The sequence below is a fragment of the Pteropus vampyrus genome, unplaced genomic scaffold (assembly GCF_000151845.1).
Source record: "Pteropus vampyrus isolate Shadow unplaced genomic scaffold, Pvam_2.0 Scaffold37, whole genome shotgun sequence".
In the NCBI taxonomy this organism is placed as follows: Eukaryota; Metazoa; Chordata; class Mammalia; order Chiroptera; family Pteropodidae; genus Pteropus; species Pteropus vampyrus.
In genome coordinates, this window is record NW_011888818.1 from 5730528 (window position 1) to 5736983 (window position 6456).

The 6456-nt window shown below is 34.6% G+C and overlaps 1 protein-coding gene across 4 annotated transcripts in view; it reads left to right on the plus strand.

The window, feature by feature from the left end:
- Positions 1–1478, plus strand: part of GCFC2 (GC-rich sequence DNA-binding factor 2) — a 44054-nt gene extending 42576 nt beyond the window's left edge. For all 4 annotated transcript variants that reach the window (XM_023529443.1, XM_011358081.2, XM_011358080.2 and 1 more), the window contains one exon: positions 16–1478. The gene's annotated coding sequence lies outside the window, so the exon portion shown is untranslated. The remainder of the gene's footprint in view (positions 1–15) is intronic.
- Positions 1479–6456: the final 4978 nt, after the last annotated feature.

Genomic DNA, 6456 nt, shown 5'->3' on the forward strand with positions numbered 1-6456 from the left:
AAACTTTGTAGGAACATACTAAAATGAGATTTTAGTATACTTGGCTCCTTTGCTGGGGGTCAGAGGGTACAGGGAGCTGGTGCCTCTGCTTTATTCCTGGTCACAGAGGCAAGGATTTGCAAAAAAAAAAAGAAAAAATGTAAAAAGGACTTAGTGGCCTCCAGTCCCTCCAACTTCTACCTTCTGGTATCAGGAAAGGCTGCTCCTCTGGATTCTGTGGTGTTTGCAGGAATTAATCACACGGAGCAGTAGAAGATTAACATATTTCCCTTTGATTCTTTTGGCTACTTTTCCAGTTTAAGAGAGGAGTTAGGAAAACCTTGATTGTAGCTGCTTTGGCTTTGGTGAGTCTTCTGATCCATAAAAACATCTTAGTTCTCTTCGTTTTAATTATCTCTCTTTACAAGTAACTTAAAATGGAAATCTTAACTGGAATACATTATTTAAGTATTAACTGATTGAGGCGTTTTAAGGCTTCGATAACTAATGAGTATCAAATTGTCCTTCAGAAACCTTTACCCGTGTATTATACCAACACAAGTACAAGAGAGACCAATGAATCCCCACCAGCAATAGAAATTACCTTTTTTTAATGCAGCGCAAATAGGTGAAAAAATTCTTAAATATTTGTTTTGGCATTTGAGATTGAATGCTTGTTTTTTGGCCATTTGTAATTCTTTTTGACATGTCTGTTCATCCTTAGAGATTTGTAAGAGCTCCATATTTTAAAGATATTGGTGTTTTGCCTATTCTTTGTTTTGAATAGCTTTCCTCTTTTGCCATTTTTCTTTTAATCCTGTGTATGATGTGTTTGGTATACTAAGTCATTACTTGTTTGGTAGCTACTACTTTTTGTTATGGTTTTTGTCATTGGTAAGCTTAGAAAAGAAATATGTATTTTAAATATTCAGAACATGATATTCATTTTTTGATGAAATAGATAATTTAGAAAATCTGAGGCAAGGTAATTGAATCAAAAAAGTTGAAGATATTTTTCAGTTTACTAATTTTTTCTTAAGTCTGTTTGAAAAATAACTCAATGGCAATCCTAAATATATATTTTGCATATTGTTGCCCAAAAGATAATCAGAAAAAAAATGATTGTATATAGGATTTGAGTATGTGGGCACTATCACATATAGTTTTGAAGCAATATATATATTTAATAGATTGATGTGTTTTTTCTACTTCACTGAAGATTCATGATTCACTCAAACAATTTTTTAAAGTTTATTTTATTGACAAAAATTATACAGGAATAAAATCTCATCTACAGAATTCAAGCCATTGCTAAAAGGCATTTAGCATTCCCACACAATTATTGTTCCCAAAGTTAATTGCTGTTTTCATTTTGATATTACCCTTTCAGACTTTTACTTGGAAAAATGTGTGTGTATAGCTTTATGGTTTACATAAATAGCAGATTATATATGAAATTTGTGATTTTTTTACTATTAAAGTGCACATTTGTAAATTTCCTTCTGACTTTTGCATTTTAATTAAAGATGTGTTATATGTGTTCCCTATCACTTTTAACTTTGGCAAAGAGATTTCTCTTGCTTTTCGTAGATTGGAAAATACTAGGTCTATTTTCAAAACTACAAATTGATTTAAACTTCAGAAGTTTTCAACTAAATTTCATTATGCTTGGAGTTTGAACCTCAAGATTTTTATTCATTATATACAATAATCGAAGATATTCAAAAAACATTTTTGAAGCTTGCCTAAATCTCAGTGCAGGTTCCCCACCCCTCACCCCCACCCCCATACTGTGAAATGAATAGAATGAACGGGAGAAACTAATTAGCAAAAACAGAACTTTGACTTAGCAACTCATCACACATCTCAGTTCTTTCCCTGGGTTTTTTTCAGTTTTCTGTACATACAGAGAATGAAATTTTTATAGAATGAGACATGACTTTTTAAAACGTTTTTCATTATGGCTGTTAGGAAGCAAAAAATTGACCATGAAAAACACCTCAAACCAATTGATTTTTGCCTTTCTTAGGCTTGGGACAAAATGATATATGGATGACTCTTAAAAAATACCATATGTGATACAAAACCTGAAAAAGATATTACAAGAAAGTAACAGACCAATATCCTCCCATGAACATAGAAATAAAGGTCTTTAAAATGTTAGCAAATTGAAACCAGCAATGTATAAAAAAGGATAATAATAATATGTCATGCCTAAATAAAGTTTATTCTAGGGAGCCAAAATTAGTTTAACAATAGAAAGTCAATCAGTAAAATTCGCCCATGAACAGAATAAAAGAAGAAAACCATATGATCGTCTATTTCAATGATTACAGAAAACATGTTGGACAATATTCAACACCCTCTCCCAATACAAAAACTATAGGGATGTAAATTTCTGTCTGATAAAGAGCATCTGCAAAAACATCTACACTTAACATCATACTTAATGATAAAACAATAAAGCAAGAACATCTCTTCTCACCATTTCCGTTCAACATTGTTCTGTAGATCCTAGCCACACAGTCAGTCAAGAAAAAGGCATAAAGATTGAAACAAGAATTAAGACATTCATTTTTTACAAATGACATGACTGTTTACATTGAAAACTCTATGTAGTCTATCAAAAATAATATTAAGTAAATTTAGCAAGAGATTACAAAAATCAAAAGGCATGCTAGTGATCTGATTGGAAACTTAAATTTTAACATTTCAGCAGCCTCGAAAAACATCAGATATCTAGGAACAAATCTACAAAATGATGTGTAAGATTTCTGCATTGAAGACTACAAAACTTAAAAACCTAAATAAAAGGGGAGACAGCATGTTCACAAATTGAGAAATTCAAATTTTGGTTAAGGTCCCTATTCTCCCTAAACTAGTTTATAGTTAATGCAATCTCTATCAAAGTTCCATCAGGCTTTAAAAAAAATTAGACTGGTTGATTAAAATATATATTAAAATTTACGTGGAAATGTAAAGACCTTAAAATAGCCAAACTAATCTTGAAAAAGAACAACAGTTGGAAGAATTGCTCTATCTGATTTCAAGACTTAATGTAAAGCTACTGTAATCAAGTCTATGCTATTAGGATAAGAATATATTAATATATCAATAGAACAGAATCAAGAGTCCAGAAATAGACTTAAACATATACAATCAATTTTTGACCAAGGTGCCAAGTTAATTCAGTAAGAAAAGGAAAGTATAACAATATTAATGGAACAAGTGAATACCTATGAAACAAAATAAGCCTATACCCTTATTTTATACCCTCCTCTCCAAAAAAAATAGAGCTGGGTCATAGATCTAAATGTTAAACTCAGAGCAAAAGCTTGCTGAAAAAAAGTGTATTTGACCATGGAGTAAGTGAAGATTTCTCGGGACACAAGAAGCACTAACCAAGAAAGACAAAAGTTGGACTTGGACAAATTTTAAAATTTATGCAAAAGTATTCAACACCTTAGATCCTCTGAGATAACTGAAAAAGACTAACATCAACAAATGCTGCTGAGAATGTGAAGCCACTGGAACACTCACATATTGCTGATAGAAGTGTAAAATTGAATAACCACTCTGAAGACTGTTCATCAGTTTCTTATTAAACGTTTACTTACCATACAACTCAGCAATTCTGTCCCTAGAAAGTAAAAATATGTTCACAAAAAAACCTTGTACAAGAGTGTTTACAGGAGCCTTATTAATAATAGCCCAAAACTGTAAACAGAATGGATAAACTGGTATATTCATACAGTGGGAAAACTCAGCATTAGAAATGAACTAATAATGCATGCACTCCAATAAGTAAATCTCAAACACATTGTTAAATGAAAAAAGTTAGAAAAGTACATTATGATTCAATGTTTATTAAAGAACAGACAACAAATGATGGAGGAATGAAAGGAAAGGAAACAGTAGTGATGGAAATGCTCTATATCTTCATTTGCATGGTGGGTACATGGGCGTATTCAGTTAAAAACTCATTGAACAGAAAACCTAAGATCTGTATTTTACTGTACTTTAATTATACATCAATTTTTAAAAATACCTTATAGGTCAGACAAGTGTCTGTAATAGACAACTATCTGAGTGTTACCAATGAGCTGAGCACCACTAAAGACCATGCTAATTACCCTTCATGATGTTTTCAAAGGTCATCAGTGGATGTTAACTGAGGAAAACTGATAGGGATGTCGGAGATATTGGTTTTAACATACATTTAACATACACAATCCATTAGACCAGTGGTTCTTAACCATTTTCTGGCCAAACTTACACCTAACAAATTTTCCATCAAGAATAGTGTCTTAGAATCAATGCCCTATATTATTTCATGTTAGAGATTCAGATGATCTGCTAACCAGAAATGTTCCAGAAAGATTCTATAAGACAATCATAAACACTAATTTATGTTAACGATATTCTCTTACACATTCAAATCTTATGGAGTAGTCCAGAGAAATATGGTTTGTTAACACAATTTACAGGCGCTTAATTAAATGTCAAAAGAGCACTGAAGTTGACTATTCATTTGAATATTTTCATGTAAATTGTTGAGTGACAAAATTAAGTGCCTATAGACCCCTAGTTCTCAGACTGTGAGCTGAGAAGCCCTGGGACACAGGTGTACTCTGAGAGGCATTGTGGGACATTTTAAGTTTTCAAGGGAGACAGCACAGTTTGACATCAGAAACCACTGGAAGTTATGGCTCAAGGTTGTTCAGTTTCAACGTTAGGTCATGCTATCTTGGTTTAGAAGACGATATATGTTTGTGAAGCTGGGCTGTCAGAGGTTGCTGTGATAAAAAGTGCCATGTGAATTTCCACGTGGAACAGGAAATGAGTGGTAGTGTCCAGTCTGATTCCAAGGTTTGATAAATTGCATAGCGGCCAACAGGTACATCCCATTAATAATTATGATTTTCAGTTGTAAAAGATTCAATTTATTTTTTTTAATTTATGTATATTAGTTTTAAATATTTGGACCTAAATGATTAATAAAGAGCAATTTTTCTTTTGGCCTGGGGTGGGGGTGGAGGGCACTCTTTAAAAGTTTCTGGAAAACAAGGATTTGTGAGGTGAGAAAGTTAGAACCAGTGACAGCTTGTTCATTGACAAACACAGAATATCCCTTGACAATTCAGGCTTCTTAAGGCTAAAGGAATACATAGGAAAACCACTTCCCTAATTGTGCTCTAATTTGCAGGTACACATCTAGGATTTTTAAATCATGAAAGGCTATTACAGATAATTAAATTTCATAAATATCTGGCTGGTAGGGTGACCAGCCATCTCAGTTTGCCAGGAATAAAGGGTTTCCCAAGATGCAGGATGTTCAGTGCTAAAATTGGGGAAGTCTCTGGCAAACCAAGACAAGGTGGTCACTCTACGGCCTACACTGAAAAGAACCTGGGCATTTTGGTTAGCTGCGTAATTTAGAGCAAAATGACATGCCTCAAGTTTCACCTTTATTCTGCTGGTTCTTAGGAGGCATGATATTAAGTGCAGTGGTGCTCCAAACTAGCTGTACATTAGAATCCCATGAGGAGCTTTTAAAACACTAACATCCATCCTTCACCTTCCCATCATATTCTGAAACAGTCAGGAGATATTTTTTAAAACCAATTTTCAAAGAGTTCAAACTCAGACACTACTGAGTTTTAACATGAATCTCACCACTTATTTCCTGTGTCACTTTAGCCAAGCTGCTTACCTCTCTGGAGTTCTCTCGTTTGTAAAATAAAATAAAAGCACCTATCTCACAAGGTTGTGTGAATATCATGAAACGCCTTGCAGCGTCTAGAACACAGGAGGCCTTCTAAAGGGCATAGACTAACCTGTCCCTGAAAAATGAAAATTTATTTTTCAATTTCTAATGGGAAATACATGACTTTTGAACTCTGAATTATACAAGACTCGGACTTAAGCCAGTAATTGCCCTACCACAAGAGAGACGTTTAAAAACAACACAAACTTAAGCAAAATGGAGTAGACGAATTCGAGACCTTGTCCTCCCACAGAAACATTGAAAAACAAGCAGGAATGGGCACAACCAACTTTTCCAAAACTCTAGAAAACAGTCAAAACTTTATAGCAACCAAGCAAATATTGAATCAAGAAAAAGGCAACTTTAAAATGGTAGGACATCACCAAGAGGGAGACAAGTCATACAAGACTTTTCTCCTCCTCAAAAGAGCAACTAGACTATTCAAAGGTAAGAGACAACCGAGAAAATCCTAGAACACGGGGAGGTGAAGCCAGAGCAACCCCCCCCCCACACACACACACACACAACTCCCTCACCCCTGTACCACAGCGACCAAGACAGACGGCATTAAGAGGATAAGGAGCGGCTACACGCTGACCACTGAACGCACTGCCCCTTCCCCCGGGCCAGGGCAGCACCACACCGACTTTTCTCCAGTGGGAAACGAGTGCCCAGGCTGGACTCCAGCACCCCCACCACAGTTGGACGCT